This window comes from Myotis nattereri, assembly GCF_964212035.1.
Source record: "Myotis nattereri genome assembly, chromosome: 11".
NCBI lineage: Eukaryota > Metazoa > Chordata > Mammalia > Chiroptera > Vespertilionidae > Myotis > Myotis nattereri.
In genome coordinates, this window is record NC_138086.1 from 13,123,947 (window position 1) to 13,150,273 (window position 26,327).

A 26,327-nucleotide genomic window follows, 5' to 3' on the forward strand; every position below is an offset into this window, starting at 1 on the left:
ATCCCATGTTAATCAGTGAAGTTATGTAACTTTTGAAACTCAAAGAACCAATATTTTTGAGTTTAAAAACCAAAATATCTAATTTAATGAATTTCATACTTTGCAAAACTTAGTCTACATTGTATAGGAATTTAAAAACTGATTTTATATATGAGTGTAAGAAGCATACATATAGGTGAGTATGAAATAATATGTATTTAAGTATCTTGAAATATGTGATATTCTCAATCATATTTCTATGACACATCATTATCTCATGACAACTGACTGTAAATAAATTTAGTCTTTATTTTTTCACTTCTGTTTTATCTTGGTCTCATAAAATGAATTTATAATACCCTATAGTAAATTGCTAAAGTAATAATCTACCTGTATTTAAATTTTTTTCTTAAACATTTCCTAATTTTAATGTTTTCATAATCCCATGATTTATCCATTCCCTAGAGGTCTTTTATTTGTGTAAAACAGACCTAAAAGGGGATTAAATTTTTAGAGTTATAACTGTGTTATTCCTAAATATATTAAAGAGTTTCTTTGCAAATCTTGAAAAATGAAAATAATGATTTCAGATTATCTTTATTCTTCCTGAATACATTATTTTCATTAGAGAATAAGTTAACACTGACAAAAAAAGGACTGTTGAAATTTGTGCAAGCTGCATGTGACTAATAGCTGCAGACAGATTGCAGAGCATAATTACATGTGTAGCTTACCGAATAGTGGATCTTCCTTCCCTTTTCTATGTGGATTAAACCATTTCCAACAATTCTGTTATGCAAAAAATAGTAATTTATATCAATGGTTATAACTAACTTATGGTAGGATTCTCGATCTTGCAAATTTTAGCTGCAGACATTTTTATTTACTCCATCTCTCCAAGTTTATGATAATTTTAGAGTAACTTTTTTCAAATGGAGCTGCATTTATGTCATAAATGATAGCTTGTTTTGAAAACTTTCTCCATAGACTAATGAAACAGGCATTGTGGAACAACATAAAAATATTTGAAATATAGGCAATTCAACTATATAGTTCCTAAATTAGTCACACATGCAAATTGTTAGCAAGTCTAGAATTGTTAGCAATCTAGCTACTCATTACCTGTTGTAGACTAGTAATACTTCATATACCCTATTTCAGTTTCACATTGCCACTGATTTATACTAGCACTTGGTACTGTTTTATAGACAGCATCTTATAAAGCAAATAATATGTCAGATCATTTAAAGGTAAATAGGTACATATTAAATTAGAGAAAAATTACCAGTAACTTGATGACATTTTTTTTTCACACCAAAGTTAAAGGGAAAATAAAGATATTTTATTGAAATGAATGCAAGGAAAACAAAACCACCTGTGTGTTCTTTGCCTCAGGCTGCCAGGCCCAGTTAAGTCAAAGGGGGAAAGAAAGTAAAAACCAAATCAATTGGACTTTCATCCTGTTTAAGGGAAGTATTTTTGACTCCTCAATGGACACAAAATGTTTTACTGAGTCATAGTTGTTTCACTAAAGTACTTTTGTCAATTACTTATAAAAATGGCCTTTATCTATTTCTGTCACAAGATTGATCAGATGAGGTGAAAAAAAAAAGTTAAATTGCTGGGATGAATGAGATAATCAAGCAATTATTTAACTTAATGAACTATTAAACTAATTCTGTAAAAAGAAAAAGTCCGTGTAAAATTGACTTGAACTACTGCAAGGATATTCTAACTAGCCTGTTTCCAATTTCTCCATTTGATTCTTAATATTGTCTCTAGAATTGTATTTCTGAAACTCATATCTGATCATAGAAACATTCAGATCTCTTTATAATCACAGAAGTATTCAAACTTTAAAAATGTCATTACTTATTTAAATACTGTTGCTATTGGTCACTTAAAAGTATTTATAAGGCTTTTTTATTGTTTAAAGTATTACATATGTCTTCTTTTTCCCCGATTGTCTCCCTCCTCACCCCAGTGTCTGTGTCCATTGATCAAGTCCTTCAGTTGATCTCTAAATCGCCTCCCCCTTGACCTCTCTGAGGTTAGACAGTCTGTTCAGTGCTACCTTGTCTCTGGATCTATTTTTGTTCCTCAGTTTATGTTGATCATTATATCCCACATATGAGTGAGATCATGAGATATTCATCTTTCTCTGACTGACTTATTTCACTTAGCATAATGCTCTCCAGTTCCATCCATGCTGTTGCAAATGGTAAAAGTTCCTTCTTTTTTATAGCAGTGTAGTATTCAATTGTGTAGATGTACCACAGATTTTTAATCCACTCATCTGCTGATGGGCACTTAGTCTGTTTCCAAATCTTAGCTATTGTAAATTGTGCTGCTATGAACATAGGGGTGCATATATCCTTTCTGATTGGTGTTTCTGTTTTCTTAGGATATATTCCTAGAAGTAGTATTACTATGTCAAATGGCAGTTCCATTTTTAAATTTTTGAGGAAATGCCATACTGTTTTCCGCAGTGACTGCACCAGTCTGTATTCCCACCAACAGAGAAGGAAGGTTCCTTTCTCTCTGCATCCTCTCCAGCTTGTTGTTTGTTGATTTGTTGATGATAGCCATTCTGACAGGTGTGAGATGATACCTCACTGTCATTTTGATTTGCATCTCTTGGATGATTAGTTACTTTGAGCATGTTTTCATATATCTTTTGGCCTTCTTTATGTCCCCTTTAGAAAAGTGTCTATTTAGGTCCTTTGCCCATTTTTTGATTGGATTGTTTATCTTCCTTTTGTTAAGTTGTATGAGTTCTCTGTAAATTTTGGAGATTAAACCCTTATCTGAAATAGCATTGGCAAATATGTTCTCCCAAGCAGTGGGCTTCCTTGTTCTTTTGTTGATGGTTTCTTTTTCTGTGCAGAAGCTTTTTATTTTGATGTAGTTCCATTTGTTTATCTTCTCCTTAGTCTCCATTGCCCAACAGGGGTGGGCAAACTTTTTGACTTGAGGGCCACAATGGGTTCTTAAACTGGACCGGAGGGCCGGAACAAAAGCATGGATGGAGTGTTTGTGTGAACTAATATAAATTCAAAGTAAACATCATTACATAAAAGGGTACGGTCTTTTTTTTTTTTAGTTTTATTCATTTCAAACAGGCCGGATCCAGCCCGCAGGCCATAGTTTGCCCATGGCTGCTAGGAGCTGTGTCGGTAAAGATACTTGATCAACATATATCTGCTATTTTGCTGCCTATGGAGTCTTGTAGGATTTTTATGGTTTCCTGTCTTACATTTAAGTCTGTTAGCCATTTTGAGTTTGTTTTTGTGTATGGTGCAAGTTGGTGATCTAGTTTCATTTTTTGCATGTATCTATCCAATTTTCCCAGCACCATTTGTTGAAGAGACTGTCTTGACTCCATTGTACGCTCTTGCTTCCTTTGTAAAATATTAATTGATCATAATGACTTGGGTCTATTTCTGGGTTCTCTGTTTTGTTCCATTGGTCTATATGTCTGTTCTTGTGCCAATACCAGGAATTTTTGAGAACCATGGCTTTGTAATATATTTTGCTATCTGATATTGTGATCCCTCCACTGGATAGCTGTGGCTATTCGGGGTCTTTTTTTTATTCCAGATGAATTTTAGGAGAGTTAGTTCTAGGTCTGTGAAATATAACATTTGTATTTTTATGGAGATTGCATTGAATCTATAGATTGCTTTGGGTAGTATGGACATTTTAATGATGTTGATTCTACCAATCCATGAACATTCTATATTCTTCCATTTGTTTATGTCTTCCTCTATCTCTTTTTTCAATGTCCTGTAGTTTTCTGAGTACAGGTCGTTTACCTCCTTAGTTAAGTTATTCCTAGGTATCTTAATTTTTTTTTAGTGCAATGGTAAATGGGATTTTTTTTTAGTTTCTTTTTCTGTGAGTCCATTGTTGGTGTATAAAAAAACCATAGATTTTTGGGTGTTAATTTGTATTTTGCCACATTGCCGAATTCATTTATTAAGTCTAGTAATTTTTTGATGGAGTCTTTAGGGTTTTCTATGTACAGTATCATGTCATCTGTGAATAACAAGTTTTACTTCTTCTTTTCCAATTTTGATGCTTTTTATTTCTTCTTTTCTGTTGGCTATGGCTAACACTTCCATTACTATTTCAAACAGGAGTCGTGAAAATGGGCATCCATGTCTTGTTCCTGTTCTTAGGGGAAATGGATTTAGTTTTTGTCCATTGAGTATGATGTTGGCTGTAGGTTTGTCATACAAGGCTTTTATTATGTTGAGGTATGATCCCTCTATTCCCACTTTGCTGAGAATTTTTATCAAGAAAGGGTGTTGGATTTTGTCAAATGCTTTTTCTGCATTGATTGATATGATTATGTGATTTTTGTCTCTCAATTTGTTTATGTGATGTATCACATTTATTGTTTTGCGGATATTGAACCATCCTTGCATCCCCGGAATAAATCCCACTTGGTCATGGTGTATGACCTTTCTAATGTAATGCTGGATTCGATTCGCTAGAATTTTGTTGAGGATTTTATCATCTATGTTCATCAAGGATATTGGTCTGTGGTTTTCTTTCTTTGTAGTATCTTTATCTGGTTTTGGAATTAGGGTAATGCTGGCTTCATATAAAGAATTTGGAAGTGTGCCTTCCTCTTGAATTTATTTATAAGGCTTTTTTTTTTAATCAATTACCTAACATAATCACAGGTAAATATTATTTGTTACTGGAAGACAGATTTTTTCTTTTCTATGTTTGTTTTTATACAGAGAAATACTAAGAAAATTTGTTCAAATATAAGTAGATTGAAATGAAAGAAATATTTTATTTTCTTTCTCTTATCAGTGTTATTCAATTTTGAACTGCATAGAGTCCTAGAATTATATGCCCGAAATCATAAAGTGAACTACTATCAAATATTCTTTTTAATAATCTATGATCTGACCATTCAATTAGGTTCCCTTTTAATATTATTGCAAGATAAAAAAAAAGATCTGCTAGGAGATTTGTTATACTAGTAAGTTGTTAGAGGAACTTTCTCAACATTGAAAGAATTATATGAACTGCCGCTTTTTAAAAAAATATATTTTATTGATTTTTTACAGAGAGGAAGGGAGAGGGATAGAGTTAGAAACATTGATGAGAGAGAAATATCAATCAGCTGCCTCCTGCACACCCCCTACTGGGGATGTGCCCGCAACCAAGGTACATGCCCTTGGTTGACCGGAATCGAACCTGGGACCCTTCAGTCTGTAGGCCGATGCTCTATCCACTGAGCCAAACCGGTCAGGGCTGAACTGCTGCTTTTGTTTGATTTCAGGAACATTTAACTCCTTGGGATAATGCACTGATTAAGATCTAGGTGAATGCCTTTTTTTTTTTTTTTTTTTTTTTTAAAGAAATGAGGGAGGCCCTAACCGGTTTGGCTCAGTGGATAGAGGATTGGGCTGTGGACTGAAAGGTCCCAGGTTCGATTCCGGTCAAGGGCATGTACCTTGGTTGCAGGCACATCCCCAGTAGGAGATGTGCAGGAGGCAGCTGATCGATGTTTCTCTCTCATCGATGTTTCTAAGTCTCTAACCTTCTCCCTTCCTTTCTGTAAAAAAATCAATAAAATATATTTTAAAAAAAAGAAATGGAGAAGTGTAAGAAAATTAGCATGGACTTTAGTCTCTTTTTCAGATATATATTAGTTTTAGGAAAGAGTATATATTTGATTATTTTGCTTGTGAGCCCTTGGAAAGTCTTTGTGTACCTTTATTATAGGGTGTGAAAAGCAATGGTTCATACAAGAGGATCAAGTCTACACTCCCTAACCTGGAATAAATCTCTCCTAATTGTGGCATATTGTACCTGCACCTCCCCAGCCTCTTCCTCCAGCACAGCCTACCTCAAGGGCCCAGGGATGGGATCTCACCAACCTATTTGTTATACGAAAAATGAAAAGCTCTTTCCAGTTTCTATGCCCTTGCAAATATTGTTTCCATTTTCAATTAAGGAAACTAATTGTCTTTCAAGTTCCTGCTCATGTGTTTTCTCCACAATGAACCCCTCCATGCCTTAGGAAGCAGACTTTCTCCCACCTGTATTGCTCAGACTGATAGCACCGCCTCTCAAGTTGCATTGATATGGTTTGTTAATTTTTTTATTATACTATCTTATTCTAGAAATTCATGACTGTGCCTTATTCCTTTTTAAAGTCCTAATTGTCTATTTGATTAATGAATATATTTTGCTAAACATTTTAAAATATGCATTAACATGTGAGATACATTTTATTGCTATATAAATTATATTTTATAAACTATGTCAGTGTTTCACTTTATAACTCAATTTTTTTTGTTTTTCTCCCCATAATTGCTCTGTATTATACAAATAAATTATTTAATACAGCTTATGGGCTGTATTTTTAAATACTCACTATATATCACAGTATTTTACCTGGTCTATTGTACTGTTTCCTTCATACATTTGGGTTTTTATTGTTTGAGTTTATAGAGTAGAGTGCAATCCAAATTTATAAATGGGCATTGTTCCAAAAAGTTCATTATTAAGTGAGTTGCTTTCATTTTAGAATTTATATTCCTCCCAAATTAAAGCTATAAATGATGATTAAATTACAAGGCAGTTAAACAGAGCCTATTTAACTGCTAATAGCCTGAAATATGGTATAATAGTACTATTCCAATTTTTTAAAGTAACATAATATACTGGAGAGAAACAGAACTATTTATTTTCCCTAATGTGTTCTGATTTCTAACCGAACAATGCCAGAAATACATGTGTAGAGCTGTTGAAATGTACATGGTTTGGCGAATAGCTAAAGAAAAGGGAGGGAAATGTAGTTTACTTCTTGCTTCTCAAAGTGTGGCCTAAGAACAGCGGCATCACCATCACCTTGGGGCTCATTAGAAAGGCAAAATCTCAGGCTCACCTCAGACCTACTGAATCAGAATCTTCATTTTAACAAGATTCTCAGATGAGCCATATGCAAACTAAAGTTTGGGGCGCCTTGGAGATCAACAGTTGCTTTTTACCTCTTTCTATCTGCATTGGAAGAGGGGTAGTTCTAACTGTCAACAGCTATGTAAATAAAAAAAGTGCTTGAAGTCATCAATTTCTGGGAATCATTAATTCCATGCCAAAGAATATTTCTCCCATGGGTTTGACTAAAGGACCTAGCACTTGGTCTATCCCACTCTCCATTGGGTTATATGACTCTTTGGTAGGAAGGAAGAATAAGTGTTTTGGATAATTGAAAACCAGTTAAATCAAAATGTTTTTAACTTAGTGACTTTCTTTATATCTATAATAATAAAAGCGTAATATGCTAATTAGACCGGACAGCTGAAGGACCTTCTGGACATCATTCCGTATGTTCTTTTGGACAAAGCTGCGGTGGCAGGGGCCGAGGCAGAGGTGGTTAGGGGCAATCAGGCAGGCAGGTGAGTGGTTAGGGGTGATCAGGTAGGAAGGTGAGTAGTTAGGGGAGATGAGGTAGGCAGGGAGAGGCGTTAAGGGTGATCAGGCAGGCAGGCGAGTGGTTATGGGTGATCAGGCAGGCAGGCGAGTGGTTATGGGAGATCAGGTAGGAAGTTGAGTGGTTAGGGGCGATGAGGCAGGCAGGCAGGTGAGCAGTTAGAAGCCAGTGGTCCCGGATTACGAGAGGGATGTCTGACTGCCAGTAACTGGCAGTCAAACATCCCCCTACGGGTCTCGAATTGCAAGAGAGTGCAGGCTGAGCTGAGGACCCCCCACCTGTGCACAAATTTTGTGCACTGGGCCTCTAGTGTGTATATATATAATAAAAGGCTAATATGCAAATAGAGCGAAAAGCTGAAAAACCGAGCAACCGGTTGCTATGATGTGCTCTGACCACCAGGGAGCGTGTGCAGAACATAGCAGCTGTCCATTGCGGCAGGATGGTGGAGCAGGTAAGCAGGGGTGTCAGACCAAGGTGGGGCACCGATTGCTGTCATTGGGGTGAGCCTCTGGTGGCTACTGAAAATTCTTTGCTCCCGCACTCCACGGTCCCGTTCGCTTGGTGCCATCAGCAGGTGCAAGCCGTGGCTGCTGGTCATGATCGCCCCTGAAGGCTTTCCACCTCCCCCTGCTCTTGAGGGACCATTGGGGCAGCAGCCACTGCTCGCACCCGCTAACAGCGCCAGTCCCACTAGCACCTGCTGCTGACGCCTTCAGTGTGTGGGAGCAGTGGCGGCGGGAGCAGGGCTGCTGGCAGACAGGGGACAGGGGACCACAGTGGGAGGGGCCAGGCAGAGACCCGCCCTGTGCCTACCACAGCCTCGTGGCCCACAGTTACTTTCAAGGTGTAGAAATTTGTGCACTGGGCCCCTAGTATGCAGAATAGAGTATTAATGGGAATGTAAAAATAAGTAAGCTACAACAAAATAAATATCCTTGAGTAGCTAAATAAAAAAAAATAATGCCCAAGAAAACCCTCATTTTATAAATAGTGATGAAATGCTGAAATTCAAAAATTATATCAGGTTGTCTTTGACAATAAGTAACACTGTATTAGAGGCATAAGAATCAAGTATACTCTCTGTACACCAACTAGGACAGATCTTTATGAAAAAAATACTCTTTCACATCTCCTTTCACATTTTTATGGATGATAATTTTAAAATTTAAAATACTTATTTAAAAAATAAAAGTTATTTTCAAATTTCCTAATAGAACCAAATATGGTTGGTAAATGGCATCTATAATTTAGGTGTTTAACTCAGCATCCTTCTTTGGTGCCTAATTAGCATTAGTTGGCATGATAGATAATGAGGTATTGGAGAATATTTTCTCTGAGCTTTACTAATGTTGACTATAAATACTATTAGTTAGTATAGTCAGTATTTACTATAGTGTTTATTTTTAGTTTCTCTCCAATAAGTTTCCATGTGTTATCTTCAAATATATATAATGTGTCATCATATATGTCTTTTGAGAGCTGGTATATTTTTTATAATTCAAGAAATTATAATGAGTAATAACTAGTAATAAGGTGTTAATTAACATTATCATCTCTTTTTCTAGATCCAACTTTTTGAATCTCTACCCCTCAAAATGTAAAATGTCTGGTTGATGAAAGAGGGTAAAATTAAGTTCCTTCTTAATTCTGGAGGATATCATGATGTTGTAGAAATAGTGCTAGAGAATGAAAGAAATACCTTTGAATCTTCCCATGCACTTCCTACCTTTGTGGCTTTGAAAAGTAGGAAGTCTAATGGCCTGAAAGCAGATTTTGAATTAAAATACTACATTGAAAACCCTTCCAGTTTTATGTCTATAATTAAAGGGCAATGCTTTACAGGTCATATATATAATATATCAGATATATTATATATATATTACATGTATATACACATGCACACAATTTTATGCTTATTTGTTTTTGCTAATTATAGACAGTACACTATTATGTATGGAATATAAATCAAAATGGTGCTTCAAATAGTTAATTCAACCATGAATGTTGTTTTTACTCACGTAACCTAAATAACATAATAGCATTTCAAATATTTAATATATGGATTCAGAAAAATCAAGAGAGATTCATTCCCAAACTAGTTGGCTCATTGTGGGATATTTTATCTATAAAATGTTTGTATTTAACTTTTATGATATAAACACTTTAATTTTTACGGTGTTCTATAAATACTAGGTATCTCAACATTCAATCCCAGCAATAGCAATTTAACTTCAAAAACTTGTTTTGGTACCAAATAAAAAATAGCAATTAGACTATCAGAAAATTCTGCTTTTTAAAAAAGTGTGCCTATGACATGGAAAAATGAATTACTCCACCTTTTAAAAGATTAATAGCCTGCCAGTGAATTAAAACCCTTTCCCCAAAACATATTTTCTAAGATTGCAACTTAAGTTATAGATATGCTCATGGGAACCCTACAAATAAGATCCTATAAATCTTAAATATATTAAAAATTGTATATGTTGTATTCTAAAGAAAATTGTATCCTGAAAAGAAAAAAGGAACATCTTTTTTCTCTAACAATTTATACTGAGAACTGTACTTAAAATAATTTTTAAAGAATTTTTTCTTGAGACAAAAATTTGAATTTCATGCTAAATTAAGCTCTAAACTACACATAAGTGACTTTATAGCATATGACAATTATTCACTTAAAATTACTTAAAACACTGCTTTTTGTGTTTTTAGATGAGAGACCACCTAAGTAGAGTACAGTAAGGCTGACCTATTCAGTAGAAATTACTAGGCATTGATTTTATTTACCCATAGTGTGTGTCATAGTTTTTGGGCTTCCAATAAACAGTGACCTCTCAAAGTAAAGATCATATTTAATTTACTTTTGTGTTCTTACCATCTTTCTTAAAGCAGAAGAATGCCTAAATTACATTAGCATATCTTAAATTGCAGGGTTTTCTTTTTCAAATTATTGCCAAAGACACATAGCTCATAATGATATTTTTATATTCATTTCTTTTTTCTTTGTCGTTTTCTCTTCTGTATTTCTTATACATAAGTTTGTGTTGTGATTTTGTAGTGCTAGAAAGTTTTTAAGTTTCATGTCATGCAATTTTATGGAAAAAGCATACCCTCCCAATGTATAGAATGACAGTGGGACATATTATAATTTATTGAAATATGGTTGGATGGGACTATGAAGATAAATCCTGGGGTGCGGGGGTAAAAGTTAGAGAAGACTTTATTCAAAGTATTGTTTTCCTTTGCTTGAACAACTAAAACTATTTTCAGTGCTTTAAAAATGCAAGTAATAATGTGTTTACTCTCTTTGCATATAATTCTTTTTTCTGAGTTTCTTTACATTAGAACAGAGTCCTGGAAGGGGAAATACTAGGACAATGAATTTTAACTATCTAAGCTACCTGGTATGCATCACCCACAGACATTCTTAAAATTTTGGGATCTTGTCATTTTTTAACATTTGATGATTTTAAAAGTGAAAAGAGCATTATGTTTGGATTTGTTTATAAAATTTAGCAGTTTTCAAGTTTGTTAGACATTTGTATTTTGTTTTCTAAGAATTTCAGACCTTCTGTAACTTCGAATATTATCAGTGGAAGTGGGGTATCCTTTTCCCCCATGGAGTGTGAGGGGTTTGGTCCTTACAATATCTCTAGAAAAAGGATTTTCTGAGATTGGCACAGAAGGGCGAGTAATTGTTATTTGCGCGGAATCACATTCCAAAGTCCCATTTCCCTTAATCCAGTCCTGGACGAAGTGCCGCTGGGGATTCAGTAGAGCTAAAAGCAAAGACAATGTCCAGACTTGCCATTCCATGTTGCAGCTGGGTCTGGTTTAGCAACAGGCTCGTTTCAGTCCATTAGTCCATTGTGTGTGGGGTCCACATAGCCATGAGCACGAGAGCCCTGCAAGCCAGGAGCCAACCAAGAGGGAGACAGGAACCAAGAAAGCCAGAGTACAAGAGACCAAACTTCCTTGTTGAGGGGACTAAATATCTCAATTCTTCCAGCCCTTGCAATGGCCATACCTACTCTGGCCAAGGGCCTGTTCCCAGGTGTGAATGACAGACAAGTACCTTCCCTAGTTCACCCAGACTTCAATGAGCATGTGTCTATTCTCCCCCTGTCCAGTCCCTTCTCCCAGCAATCTGTGGGGAATAGACCCCATGGTGTGTGCCTTCCTGGGGTGTGCCCAACTGCAGCTTCCCGGCAGAGCTGCACAAATGGCATCCCCATACTACTTGGCCTCCCCTTTGCTCCTTTCCTGTTATTCATAACTAGGTTAATTACAACGGTACCAGCAGCATTTCTAGAGCCCACTGCCACTCTTACTCTTCCTTCATATCTCCTTCTTCAGCTGATGCTCATTCTTTTTCCTTAGGATTTTACCTTTTAAAAGCAGCACATTATATAAAATATTCTGTAAAACACCTGTGCTTTGTACGAATTTTTCTCTTTTCTGGTGTCTCGTACATCTGTTTAATACCCCAATTTTCGAATGCTTTGTCTTCACCATGATGTATTATATATTTTGCTGACAAAGTTATTCTTGAGTTCACAGTCTGTAGGAGCTCTTATTGTCATTCGGTAAAAACTTCTCCATTTGGCAACAAGCAAAATGGACCCAACTCTGATTCTCCAGTTTATGCTCATGCATTAGGCTATACCGCCAATCTGAACTAATGGCATCCATTTGCCTCAGAATTTATCTAGTACATGCTCACATTTGTCTGCTGATTTTGGTGGCACGTTCTTAACAGCTTTGTCCTATTATTTCTAGTTGAGACTTGGAAAGGCACAATTCTAATTTTACATGTCTTTATGAGAGCTAATTTGATCCTTAATGAGAGTTTATTGGAACCACCATTTATGGCATTGACCATATTGATGTGTATAGAAGTTGTACTAAATTACACTGCAGTACTGATGTTAGCTTTGAGGACTGGCTCTGCCCATTCCTCCTCCTGGCACAGTGGCACTTTGTACACAATGAAGTCTCTATATGCACTTGTTTAACTGAATTAAAACGAAGTGATAGTTGGTTGAATCCAGCTTTATTGAAAAGCTTGAATTAAGGCCTACAACAAACGGTCTCAAAAACTCTTACAAATTTTCATATTTTATTTACACATGGAGGCAGAAGCTTTGAAATGATTACTGCCCTTTTGAGGAATGTCTTTCCTCTTTTTTGAATAAGATAGACCCACTGAAAATAATTTCACAAGTAACCTATCCTAAAGCTCCATGTGCTTTGGGCAGTAAGAGCTGCTCAAAGGGTCAATTATACTTAATTTGGCGGCTCTTTTTATTGACTGATCCCCAGCTATGTGGGGTATGAGTGCAGCCATTGCTTTGAGTTCAATGGATCTTTGCTCCTTTCCCTGGTGAGAGTAAGCACACTTTGGGGATTAGAACTCTAAAAGAGTATAGTCCAAAAAGAACATCACACAAACTCACACACATACAGATCTGGGAAAATACACAAGATTAAAAAATCCAATTGCAAAAACAACATTCTGAACCCATCCTACATGTATAGTACAATCCCATCTACATTTTAAAAAACAGAATATACATATATGGTTGTATATGCATGGACAATTTCTGGTATGATACACAGAAACTTAATAATGGTCACTTCTGAGGACTGGGCCTAGAGAGGGTCAGGAGGACAGGGAAAGAAACTTGTAAATGCACTATTTATTTATTTTTATTAACCAGCTTTCTCCTTCAACTATAAAGGTTAAACATGATCATGTTAAAAATTCAATCTGTAACATCACATGGCCAATAAGTACATTTATCAAAGGAATGACAGAGAAAAATTTTTACACTGTGACATAATTGAGGGAAATGGGATATACGTGATATCTGTGGTGTGATCACAATGCCAAATAGACAAAAAAGAACAACACACACACACACACACACACACACACACACACACACGTATAGAAACCACAATTGTTGGGACAGGAAACATAAACCTCCAAGTGAGTCATTGGAATTGATGGTAATCACTCCTGCTACCACCCACAATTTCCCAGATCCATGTTTCTGTCCCATTCAGTACAGATTAAAAAGGTCTCCAGTTCAATGTGCACACTGGGAGAATGTGCTCCAGTCTCATGGGGGATTGCCTCCGAGCTGGTAGAAACCTACCTTCAGCAGGCCATTCTAATGTTCTTCTAGGCTAGCAACTTCTGGGCAGTGCAGGTTAAGACTAGTGGATACTATGGTCATGGTGTGCCCTCACATCTCATTGATTATAAAGTGGGTTTCCTGGTTAGATGCCCACCTTGTGTGGGATCAGGCATTCTGTGAACTCCCAAGTAGTAGTGCTGGTTGATGACCTGCAGGCAGGAAAGGTAAACCCATAACTAGATATGGATATCTATGCCTGTGATATGAACTGTTGTCCTATCCAGGACAGAAGGAACCCTACATAGCCAACTTGCAACCAAGGTTGGCTGTTCCCTCAAGGAATAGTGTCACACTGAGGGCTCAGCATTGGTCTCATTGGTGGGCAATTGGACACATGTAGGTACCAGATAAATCTGCTTGTGCTGTTGGGATCACGCATACTAGCCATTTTGTTTGTGTGTGCATTACGCCAACCCCCAGGGATGATGGGTTATTTAATAGCTGATGATATCAATGGGCATTTGCTTACCTAGTTGTTTGGTGACTCTTCCACTACTGATGTTTTTTAATGGCCTTTAATATGAGATGCAAAGTTGTCTATACTTCATGTTCACTTTCATATGTCCATCCGTGTACATCTACCCCAGACATTCTTTGCTCTTACCTTCCACTTTTTTGCTTCCAGGCCTCAGACTAGCTTCTAGGACATTCACAAAAAAATATCAAATAATTAAAAAGATAAATATTTACAATGAGAGTCTATATTATTCTAGGGTCACTTCTCCTTCCACACGAATGACCGGGTATACTTCCCAAGGCTCCCCGCATTGCCACTGTCTTTCCAAGCTTTCCCTGTGTGAAGCTGTAATGCATCAAGGGTCCACTTTTGCCTTGAACACATTTAATGAACTAACTCATGTTTAAACCAAGCTTAAACTTTTTCTCTTCCTCAGCTGGTCATCTGGGAAGCCCTACATAGCCATATACATGAGCTAAGGGAACAGAACTAGAGTAACTATCGTTATTGACCAGGGGGTCTCAGATACTTGTTCATGCAGCTTGTGTGTGCCTTCTGGTCCCATTTGTACTTGGTCTCAAATGTACTATTTCTATATTGTGATGGATTTCTGCTGAGCTCTCCTGACTTAATACTCGGTGGGTCTTACAGGACCCAGATCATGCTGAGCAATTCCGGATGCACGTCACTGGGTTTCACATGGTTAGCTGTACTATGGCCAAACAAATGTCAGAAGGTATTTTTCTAAAGTTATCATTCTCAGGCCCTACATTTTTATTTTCATGCAGGTATTTTCCATAAACTTCACACTGCACCTTTTCCTGCCACTGACTTTTCTAAAATTGTAGTATTTATGGAACCATATCGCCTCTGCAGCAAGGTTTCTGAGCCTCCTAGAAAGCCCTTTCTTTTTCTAGGCTCCACACAAAACTGATGTCCTTTTGTGTCAATTTTGGTATATGATATATGTACTGGAAACTAGTGTTAGGTGTGGAATGAATACGTTCCCTCCCCAAAACTCAAAGGTGCTTACTAGGTATGTTCTCCCCCTTTGTAGTAAGGGATGAAAAATAGATCAATTTCCCCTTTTCTTTGAGCAAATATCTCAGTGCTCATGGCCTATGGGCCTTCACTGAAGTGGCAGTTCCTGGTATCTTCAGAAGTTTCATACTCTAATCTCTGTAGAAGGTGTATTTCACCAAGTCTTCCGTATTCTAACAAACTATTGCTCCTTTTGCCAATTAGCATGCCCAAATGATCAATGTAAGGTTTTGTGGTCCAGATAGATCTCTTGAGATTGTAACAGAAAGTGGAAGTGTTAACCTAGCCCTGCAGCAAAACTCTAAATGTATATTGTCTGTTGCATGTGAATTTGGTTTTTGGTCCTCTTTTCTGGCTTGATGGAAAAAGTCCATTTTCCAAGTCAATCCCTACATCCTATATACTTGAATCCAAATTAATCTTTTCTCGTAAAACTGCACATCTGACATGACACTTGTGATTGGCATACTATTTGGTTGAACTTGAGATTTCTAATCATCCTTTAGGATCAATCTAAGCATTGTGGGAGCCATATTGGTGAGTTAAATGGTACACTATATGAGAGAACCACCAACCTGCATCCTTAATGCTTTTAAAAGTGGCACCAATCTCTATAATCTGCCCCAAAATGTTCTACCATTTTTAAATTTATTATCTTATCCAAGAGTTTGGGGGTTGTGTCAGAGATTTCCATTTGGTTGTCTTCACAGACCAAGTACTCAATGTGGAGGTTTCTTTAACTTCCAAGAATGTCAATACATTTGGAGACTAGGAACATTGCCACTGGGTGCATATGTGGATCTGGTGAATACATTGGAAGCCAAACTTTGGTCAAGACACCATTTATTACCTTGCTCCAATATGCTCCCAATTATAACATGGAGCCCTCATGATATTGCATGTCTTTTGGTATCAATGGCATCTTGAATTCTGTGTCATTAAACATTTGGGTATTTCTCTTCCCCTGGGTTATAGGGCGTGGCCACAGATTTGAATGAGGAAAGATAAGGGATCATTGTACTTCATACTTGTCATCATATTTCAGGGATGATGCAGTTTTCTTGAGGATTTGGTCACCTTTTTCTCAATAGGATCTGGTTCTGAAACCTGATTAAATTGGTCAAGTGATCATGGCACTTAATTGGCATAATGACTTTCAGCCTTTTGCTCATCCATTCTTGCTCATCTTTTTCCTTTTTTTCCTCTCACATTTTTTATTGTGGCAAAATATATGAATTTAATAATATAATAGACATAACATAAATTTACTAGTTTAAGCATTTTAAGTGTATATTTCACTGGTATTAAGTACATTCACATTGTTTTGCAACCAATACCACATCCATTTCCAGAAAATTTTCATCATCCCAAATTGAAACTCTGTATTTCTCTCCCCATGACCTGCCCCCCTTCCCACCTACCCCAACCTCTGGTAAGCACTATGTACTTTCTGTCTGTCATTTTTTAATTATATATATTAAGCAGTGCCCTTGATGACTTCTCATCTATTTTTTCCCTGGATACACCATGTTCTTTTAACCATCTCTAAAAGTGTCTTCTGGTCAGGCACTCCTGGCTTTCACTCTCATTTTGTTGCTCATTAAAATAATTATAATCTCCCGGATTCTGGCACTTAAGGCACACTACCTGGCCTTCATTGCATCAGGGCCTTACCATCCCCTTTACTATCAGCAAGCTAGTGTCTGTGGTAGCCTCGACTATCAGCCCTGGCCCACAGAGGAGAGCTATTGCTGAACATTTTATGATGCTAGTGATGCTCATGCCCACACATTTTTTATAGTCTACGCCTTCTCAAGGAATATAGTCTCTTTTGGGTCTTGCAGCCTCACATAACTGTTCCAGAAGACCCAAATCTCAGGGCCATTTAATCTCTTTCTCTACTATGTGTTACAGCAATTCAGGTATTGGAACCTCACCCTGGGTGACTTTTTCCTGGCTTCTTTTACTAGCAGCAAATTTGCACCATCTCCTGACTTTTCACCAGAATGTTAATTCCTGTCTCTGTGACAGGGAAACCAATGAGCTCTTCCTGAACCAGTTTTATGGTCCAGCCCTTTTCATTGAGCACCTGCTGTATCCAGTTCCACAGGCTCTCCCCTGACCCCTGTGTACACGCCTGCTACCTATCATAGCTCTTTTGGGATATAGTATATTTCCTCCTTCATTAGGGCCAACACTTCTCTAGCTACATTCCTGAGTCTTTGTTGGCCAGGAGAAAAGGTCAGGGAAGCTGCTGAGAGAGCAACCGTTACTTTGTGAGGGAAAATCCTCTGTATTATGTTTCCACATGGGAGGAGTGCAGTTCTAAATTGGAACAAGTGTGACCATACTGTATACTTTGAAAGTGGTGGAGAGTCAAAATCTTCAGGGGTAGCCACCTAGATGTCCTATATCATGTGACAGAATCCAATTATTACCCATCTAGGACCTTGACTTCAGCATGAGAGCCTTGCTTGAACATTCAACCACCTTTGAAGTTTAGCAACTCTGGTTACTAAATATTGGTCTTGATTTTTATCTTTTTCTGCTTGTTCACTGCATGGGAGGAAGGCTGCTTCTTACCCACCAAAGCCACTCTTTTTTCTGACATTTATCTTTCAATCGTTTGCTATTTTTTCTAGATTTTTATAATCTACTTTTAGGGTAGCAATGAACTTAGTAAAAAAAGTATTTAATGCCATTACTTTTAGTTATTAACCCCCCTGTACAATTCAAATGACTAAATCCTCATACTATTCAGAACACAGCCCTCCACCACACATTCTCCCAGGTAGCCACAGGTAAAAGCTTACTTTTTAATTTTTTAAAATTGATTTTTAGAGAGAGAGGAAGGGAGAGGGAAAGGGACAAACACTGATGTTAGAGCAGAACATCAATCAGCTGCCTCTTGCATGTCCCCTACTGGGCATCAAGCCCACAACGCAGGCTTGTGCCCTGACCAGGAGTCAAAGTTTTAATAATTGAAATACTTGCTTGTGCCAGAGGCTGTGCCTGCTCCACTTGGCGCTCAAGATGGGATCTACATTGCCAGCTGAGGAGTGAGGAGAGTCTCCTACCCCATCTTACTCCCCGCCTTCTCAAATTATTCCTGGTACCAACTGTGCCCTTTCGTTTATCTGGAAAGCAGATGCTAACACAAAATTTTTACTGGAGAGTAAAACCTATGAAAGGAAAACGGAGTGAGGAAGGGACAATGAGAACTGGTAATGTCTCCGTCAGTCCGGTAGGGTGAACTGGCGCAAAGATATATGTTAAAGCAGTGGTTCTCAACCTTGGCTGCACATTAGAATCACCTGGGAATCTTTTTAAAATCCTGATTTCTGGGCCTCGTCCTCCGGAAATTCTGTTTCTTTGTTATGGGGTGGGGCAAAGAAACAGAATTTCCGGAGGACGAGGCCCAGAAATCAGGATTTTAAAAAGATTCCCAGGTGATTCTAATGTGCAGCCAAGGTTGAGAACCACTGTGTTAGAGGAAAACCAATTGTGTGCAGGCCTTTGCTTAGCTTTAATTGTCTTGGGCTGGGAGCCAATGTAAAAGTTTGACCTTGTATCAAAGCTAAGGCAGACCTCAGAGGAGCTAACAGTGGGAGGTTATCACATCACCTTGTTTCTCACAGCTGAACAGTGAGTCTCTTCCTGAAGGGAGATCTGCAGGCCACATCGTCAGAGCTCTGGCAGACATGACGATGTGGCCTGCAGATCTCTCATAAACTACCTGCTTCTTTACTTTCATTTTTAAATCTGTTTTTGATTGTAACAATAAATGCAGGAATTGGAAGCTTGAAATGTTGCCCTCAGGGGAGATGTTATTCACCTCAGGGAGGTAGACATATTTATACTGATTAAGTCATTATCTTATTGATTTCAAGTGTGTCCTAACCTGTTGATAACCTTTTCATGTACTATTTAATTCTTGATTTCAGGGAGAATGCAGAGTTTGAAATAAAAGGATTGAATCCCGTTAAGACATCTTACATAGGAGATGATAATTTTATTGAATTTATTGGGGTACAGGTTTTAAATATACAACTCAAAACATCATCTGCATACTGCATCATGCATGCATCTCCCTAAGCAAAATTTCTTTCCATATCCATTCCCCCTACATTCTTCCCACCTCCCCCTTCCCCCTCCCCCCTTTCCCTCTGGCTATCAGCACACTATTGTCTATGTCTAGGTGATATATATCTATATATAGTTTTTCTTAATCCCTTCACTTTCTTGTATCCTGTCCCTGAACCCCCAAACCCCTTCTCCTCTGACAGCTGTCATTCTGTTCCATGTATCCATGACTCTGCTTCTATTTTGTTTGTGAGCAATTTGGGTATTGAAAAAAATACAAGAAAGATTTTGGAAATGTTTAAATTAGAAATATATCACTTGTTTGAGGAAGTCCACATGTAGAAATACTAATAATTAGATGCTTAGAATATATGTTTTCCTGTCTTGACCGCTATAGTTCAGGAAATGTGATCGTTTAAGGCTGGATTGTTTACATTTTACTTTTTAACGCTCTGTGAAAAATAGATTTAAGCACTAAATCAGTAGTTTGTGAATTGCAGAAAATCTAACTCCTTTAAGGCCTTTAGAGGCACATATTTCATTATGTCACTTCTATTTACTTCAACAATTATTATACTTGTTAATTAAAGCATGTCCCCAAAGACCTCTGCTTGTCAACCATGTATTACCCTGACTGGAAGTGCCCTACATATATGAAGACAAAGATATTTAATGAAAGTATTGCATAGGACAGTCATTTTACTAAACTGAATTGGCTGTGAGGGGAAAGCCATGTACTTGAAAGTAAAGAGTTTTACTTAAATGTTGATAAATAATAGAAGTTACTAATCTATGTTGGTTTTTGCTAATGCATTATGCATTTATTTGTGAGTTTGGGACTGTTAAGTTTAACCTAGCACAAACAAAAAGGCAAATTTATTATACTAGTAGAGGTGATAGGGAAAAGTGCTATCTAAAGCAACTTATGCCTGAGGAGGGTAGATACTATAAAAGTAATTTCATTTCTATCCAGTTCTTTGATGTATTTGAATATGCAAATCTGGGCTCTGAGTTTCATTTCAAAACAGTGCTTTGAGGATAATTTGTAGCTCTCCTAGAAAGACGCTGAGAAGGGCAAGTTGGGATAGAGAGAGAAAGGAATCAGTCTGATGGGGAGAAGCTGGCATTCTAAATGGGGCAACAAGGCCTAGTAGAAAAAAAGAAATCCTGGAATAGGGTGATTAGAACTTTAATGCTAAAAAATTATTGTTTCTTTCTCATTATTGTAAATCCTGTTCTGGCTTCCTCCAATCTTCAGTAGAATTTATCATATACACAAATGCCATGTTTGAGATTATAGTATTTTGTTGTTGTTTTGAAGTTTGCTAAATTGTTTTTAAAGAATTACAGAAAAAGATTGAGACTGAAATCCATGACTGGACTGACCCAAATCAGAGTGAAACATCATCAGTTAGAAAAAGTAACAGAATTAATTCAGCAGAAGCCAGAGATGACCATGAAAATCTAAGCAACTTCCACATTCCACCCCTCGCCTCCAATCCCTAGTGATTAACAGAAATCTTGGGAAGTTTTTAAATTATTCACAAACAATAGAATTAGGGTTCAAGCCCATTAGCTAGGTCTTAAGAGCAGGTGATTCAGTTAAAATCTGAGCTGCATAGAGATACTGCAATTCAAGGATAGAGATACACCTGGGCCTCAGTAATGATGGAACCAAGGACTCAGAGTTTCCTCAGTGGCTTACCTTAGTTTCTTTAGATGCATTAGTTTTTTCTAATTTTAATCTTATAACACTTAACATGAGATCTGTCCTCTTAACAGATTTTAAATGTACAACACAAATTGTTAACCTATTATTTGCAAAAGTCAGAACTATTTTCACAGATGAATATCTTCTCTTTTTTCCAACAGGCCTTTGTGGGGGAGCAAGTTTTCAACATCTATGGGCACAGTATTGTACAGCAGATCTTTAATATGTACTTACCTTGCCCAACTGAAACTTTATACCGGTTGCCTTTGTATTTGCTGATCTGACTAAAAACCTTCTTTCTCCACATGGTAGAAAACTCAACTTCCAACAGCTATCAGGAAAAAACGACTAAACGCGGTAGTTCCCAGATCTCTAAATCCCAGGGAAAGGCATGATTACATTTGACTCAGATAATTTCAGATGATATTCTCTGCACCAGCCAACTGTGGTATTGCATAATTCGCATTATTTACTATTACAAAGATTTTTTTTTAGGGTACCACTGTGTTTGCATGTATTATATCTATGTTTCTATAGTCATCCATTTTTTTTAATATATGGATTAGGAGCTTTGTATCCTCCCAAATGTAATAGGTGTTTTAATTCATTGGTTACAGAATATGGTAAGCTGCCTTTTCCAATCATAAATCATGTCAACATTGAAAAATAACATCTGTGACAATTCAGGAACATGGCAGCACATTATTAATGGAACAATTGAGACAAGGGGAAAGATACACTTATTACAGTCAGGAATAGGTGATTGGTGGTAGAACAAGTTTATTTTTCGGAAGAATTTGTTACACGCCCCAAAGATCATCTGCAAAGTCTCCTCTGGATGTTTATCTGTGTATTTTGAATTTAATCACAACTTTAGACATCTCGTAGGTAAGCACATCTGTCAACTGAACAGGACAGCCTGGATTTTGTGACTAAGAGATTCACTCATAAAAAGAGGCATAAACATGTGATATATATTGATTTTCAACTGTTTCATCTTAAATCTCACAGAATGTAAAATAATTGGGGTATGTTTAAATATATGTTTATACATGTAGGTATGGAAGTATATTCATATGTAAATGTCTTCAATAGGCAAATTTTCTGATGTTCATTACCAGCATTGTGCTCATATGTTATGGAAACTGTGGACTAAAATGAGCCACATAGTAAATGTGACAAGCTCGGGGAGGCCTGTGTGGTGGCCTTACAAACTCAGAGACTTAAAGCAACAGCAAAGGATGGTCTGAAATGAAAATTTTCAACTCAAAGTAGTTTATGAGGCTCTTCCACAAAATACCACGTGCGGGCGCACACGTACAGTGTGATTGAAACTTCGTGGCCACACTTAAGGGTTCAAAGAGTCGCATGTGGCTTGCGAGCCGCAGTTTGACGACCACTGCCCTAGGCTGATATCTTACCCTGACAAAGGTCAATCTTTACCTTAACTGAGTCTGTCCATTGTCTTTTTGCAGCTACAATAACATATCATGAGAAAGTCAAAGTAATTTTCCCTTTTTTGGACCTCTCAAAGCACAGGCACGACTGCACAGACCACTAATCCCCTCATTGTTATTGAGTTAGTTGTTGACTGTTAAGTATCCTATACCTACCTATGTAAAAGAAGTGTGTCTACCATTTTACTTTTTATCCATTCCCAGAGATTTCTCTGCTTTGCTTTCTCCTGCCGCCCTAATCTATCACCAGTGGGTTTCATGTAACCCACTTATGTTTCCTACTTTGATTGTAATGGATAAAATAAGGTGTAAAACTGCTATTCTCTGGAGCATTTTCTCATTTGTTAAGATTTTGCCTCCCAGTAAATGTCATCAGTTTGGCTGAAATAAAGTATAATTCCATTGGCCAGAACTAGTCACATGGCCCCACCCAACTACAAGAGAACTGGGAAGACCCTAAGTGCCCATCAGCTGATGAGTGGATTAGAAACCTGTGGTGCATCTACACAATGGAATACTACACTGTGTAAAAAAGAAAGAACTCTTACCATTTGCAACAGCATGGATGGGCCTGGAGAGCATTATGCTAAGTGAAATAAGCCAGTGGGAGAAAGATAAATATCACATGATCGCACTCATTTCTGTTCATTGATTGGTTGCTTCCTGACCAAGGAAATTAATGAACAACATAAATTGATGATCAAAAATAGATCCAGAGACAGAGAAGCATCGAACAGACCTTCAAACTTCAAAGGGAAGGTAGGGAGGGTGGGAGAAGGGTAAGAGATCAACCAAAGGACCTGTATGCATGCATAGAAGCATAGCCAATGGACACAGACACTAGGGGGGGGTGAAGTCATGTGCTTGGGGGGTGAAGGGAGGGGGGAGGGGTCAATGGGGGAAAACGAGATATACGTAATACTTTAAACAATAAAGAATAAAAGAATCACAAAACTTAAAAGAAGATAATAAAACTAATGTTCGAAAATCAAACAAAAACTGGGAAGAATAAAAGAACACATGGAATACTGTGAAGCAACTTTCTTTGCCACACTATATTCCACACCTCTATTTTTTGGGAAAGAGAAATTCTAATGAAACCAAACAAAAAATGTTAAATATCAAGCTCTTGTTCCTTTCTCTTTATTCCAAGGGCATGGCACATGTAAAACATATTGACATGGATTCCTAGCTCACTTCCCTCCTGGTTTTCACTGCTTTTCCTCTAATAATCATGTAAGTTGGATATAGATTACTTAGTGTGCCAGGGAAATGCTGAGAGTTCTGTGACTCTGCCTGGAGTAAATAATCAAAACCAACCCCACATAAAACCAACCCAAACCATTATTTATCTGATGTAAAGTTAATTTCTGGTTGAAAACTTCTTGTTTAGTGTTGAAAAAAACACACCTCAGTTTTTGCACTTCCTTAACCTATTAACCTCCACTTCTTTAATCTCTAGTCTCCTTCAAATGAGGAACAGGTGAGTGGGTAGAATCAGTCCCCATCTCCAGCTATTTACTGTAAACCACTGTCTCTCTTTCTAACCTTTCCCCATATGACCCATATTAGTTAGAGTCAGAGGTGATAAAAATCAAATGAGATGTTGGTGAAACAGTAATCAGAGAGACCCATGATAGTCAGAAATAACCTGTGTTATTCTAGAAAATGTTAAGCTTTCTTTTAATAAAATTTTAAAAAATGTTTTTTAAAGTTTCTTTCAGTGTGTACATATAAATCGCAGATGAATTTTGTTTTCTTGACTTCTTGCTAATATTTATATTTTAGAAAGAGACTCTACCTTGATTATTAGCAAAGAGTCAATGAACTTTTTAAATAATTTTTGTTTATATTTAATTCACCAAATACTGTATTTCATACCTGAATTTTTAGTTAGTTACATATATTGATTTAGTAAAATTTATGTCTTAAGTAAATTTTGAATATGAAATGTACTCAGAATTTTAACAAATTTTATAATTTATAACTATAAGTGTGAGCCACAATATGTCCAATTAGCTTATCATAGATATTTAACATAGATTTTTAAAAACATTTTTAAATATATTTTATTGATTTTTTACAGAGAGGAAGGGAGAGGGATAGAGAGTTAGAAACATCAATGAGAGACAAACATCGATCAGCTGCCTCCTGCACACCTCCGACTGGGGATGTGCCCAAAACCAAGGTACATGCCCTTGACCAGAATCAAACCTGGGACCTTTCAGTCCACAGGCCGATGCTCTATCTACTGAGCCAAACCAGTTAGGGCTTACACACATTTTAAAAAATTTATTTCTATAAGGAATTTTTGATATACCAATAAAGAGTGTAGAAAGAATAAGAAATTTAGAATACCTTGTTGCAAATAACATTATAATTTTTGCTGAGTGGAGGACTGCTTTAGTAATAATGATGTAGTTGCTTTTTTCTTAATTATAATAAAATTGACAATTAATATTCTGGAAGAATAACATTCATTTATGGTTTTAAAAGCATTAGATCCTCCTGGGACATCTCAAAGTACTTTTAATTTCTCAATCAGGATTTGTTTTTGCTTGAGTGAAATGATATTTGTGTGTGGAAAACAAAGCTAAAATAGATACAGTTTCCTTTTTTTAGAATTGTGCTAATATAGATGATTAGTATTAATGGCATTTTTGGTACATTTGCAATTAGATTTTAATCATGTTGATTCACTTTATTTGCTTTCCAAATTTATCTTTTAGTTGTAGCGTTTTCTCCTTAGGGTATAATATATTTATAGTAAATTTTTTTTTCTGGATGAATAAATCTTATAATTAACTGTATTTAAAAACCATACTCGGTTGATCTATAAACATGGATATATATTTCTAAAACGTAAAATGCAATATATTTTTAAATATTTAGGTAATTAAGATGAGAATATGCATGTGTCAGTGGTTAGTACTAAATACAGACTTATATTTGTAGATGTAAAACAAGCAGCCCAATGGCACATTCATTTTTGGTTTTGAGGGTGTGAGAGACAATTTCATCTTTTCACTTTTAAGACATCCTTATAGGTTTACCCATAAATATGCACCAGTTGTCATCTTGGATGGCAGAGAAAAAGACTCAGTCCACAAGAGTCAATATGGAAACTTTCCCCCTAATTAGTAGAAAGAAATGTCCTGGCTTTTTTTTAGGATTTGTTAAACACTTTTTAAGTTTGCTAACTACACCTCAGTATCTACAGAGATATTCCAAGACCCTAAGCAGATGCCTGAAACCACAGTACCAAACTTTGTATGTATTATGTTTTTTTTTGTTTGTTTGTTTTTGTTTTTGTTTTTTTGCTTAAAGTATTACAAAGGGTATTACATATGTGTCCATTTTATCCCCCCGCCCTAGACAGTCCCCTAGCCTCTCCTATCCCCCAATGTCTTATGTCCACTGGTTATGCTTATATGCATGCATACAAGTCCTTTAGTTGATCTCTTACCCTCCTACCTCCTGCCCCCCAACCCTCCCCGGCCTTCCCGCTGCAGTTTGACAATCTGTTTGAGGCAGCTCTGCCTCTGTATCTATTATTGTTCAAAAGTTTATAATGGTCTCTATTATCCATGAATGAGTGAGATCATGTGGTATTTTTCCTTCATTGACTGGCTTATTTCACTTAGCATAATGCTCTCCAGTTCCATCCATGACGTTGCAAATGGTAAGAGTTCCTTCCTTTTTAGAGCAGCATAGTATTCCATCGTGTAGATGTACCACAGTTTTCTAATCCATTCATCTACTGATGGACACTTAGGCTGTTTCCAGATCTTAGCTATGGTGAATTGTGCTGCTATGAACATAGGGGTGCATATATCCTTTGTGATTGGTGTTTCTGGTTTCTTGGGATATATTCCTAGAAGTGGGATCACAGGGTCAAATGGGAGTTCCATTTTCAGTTTTTTAAGGAAACTCC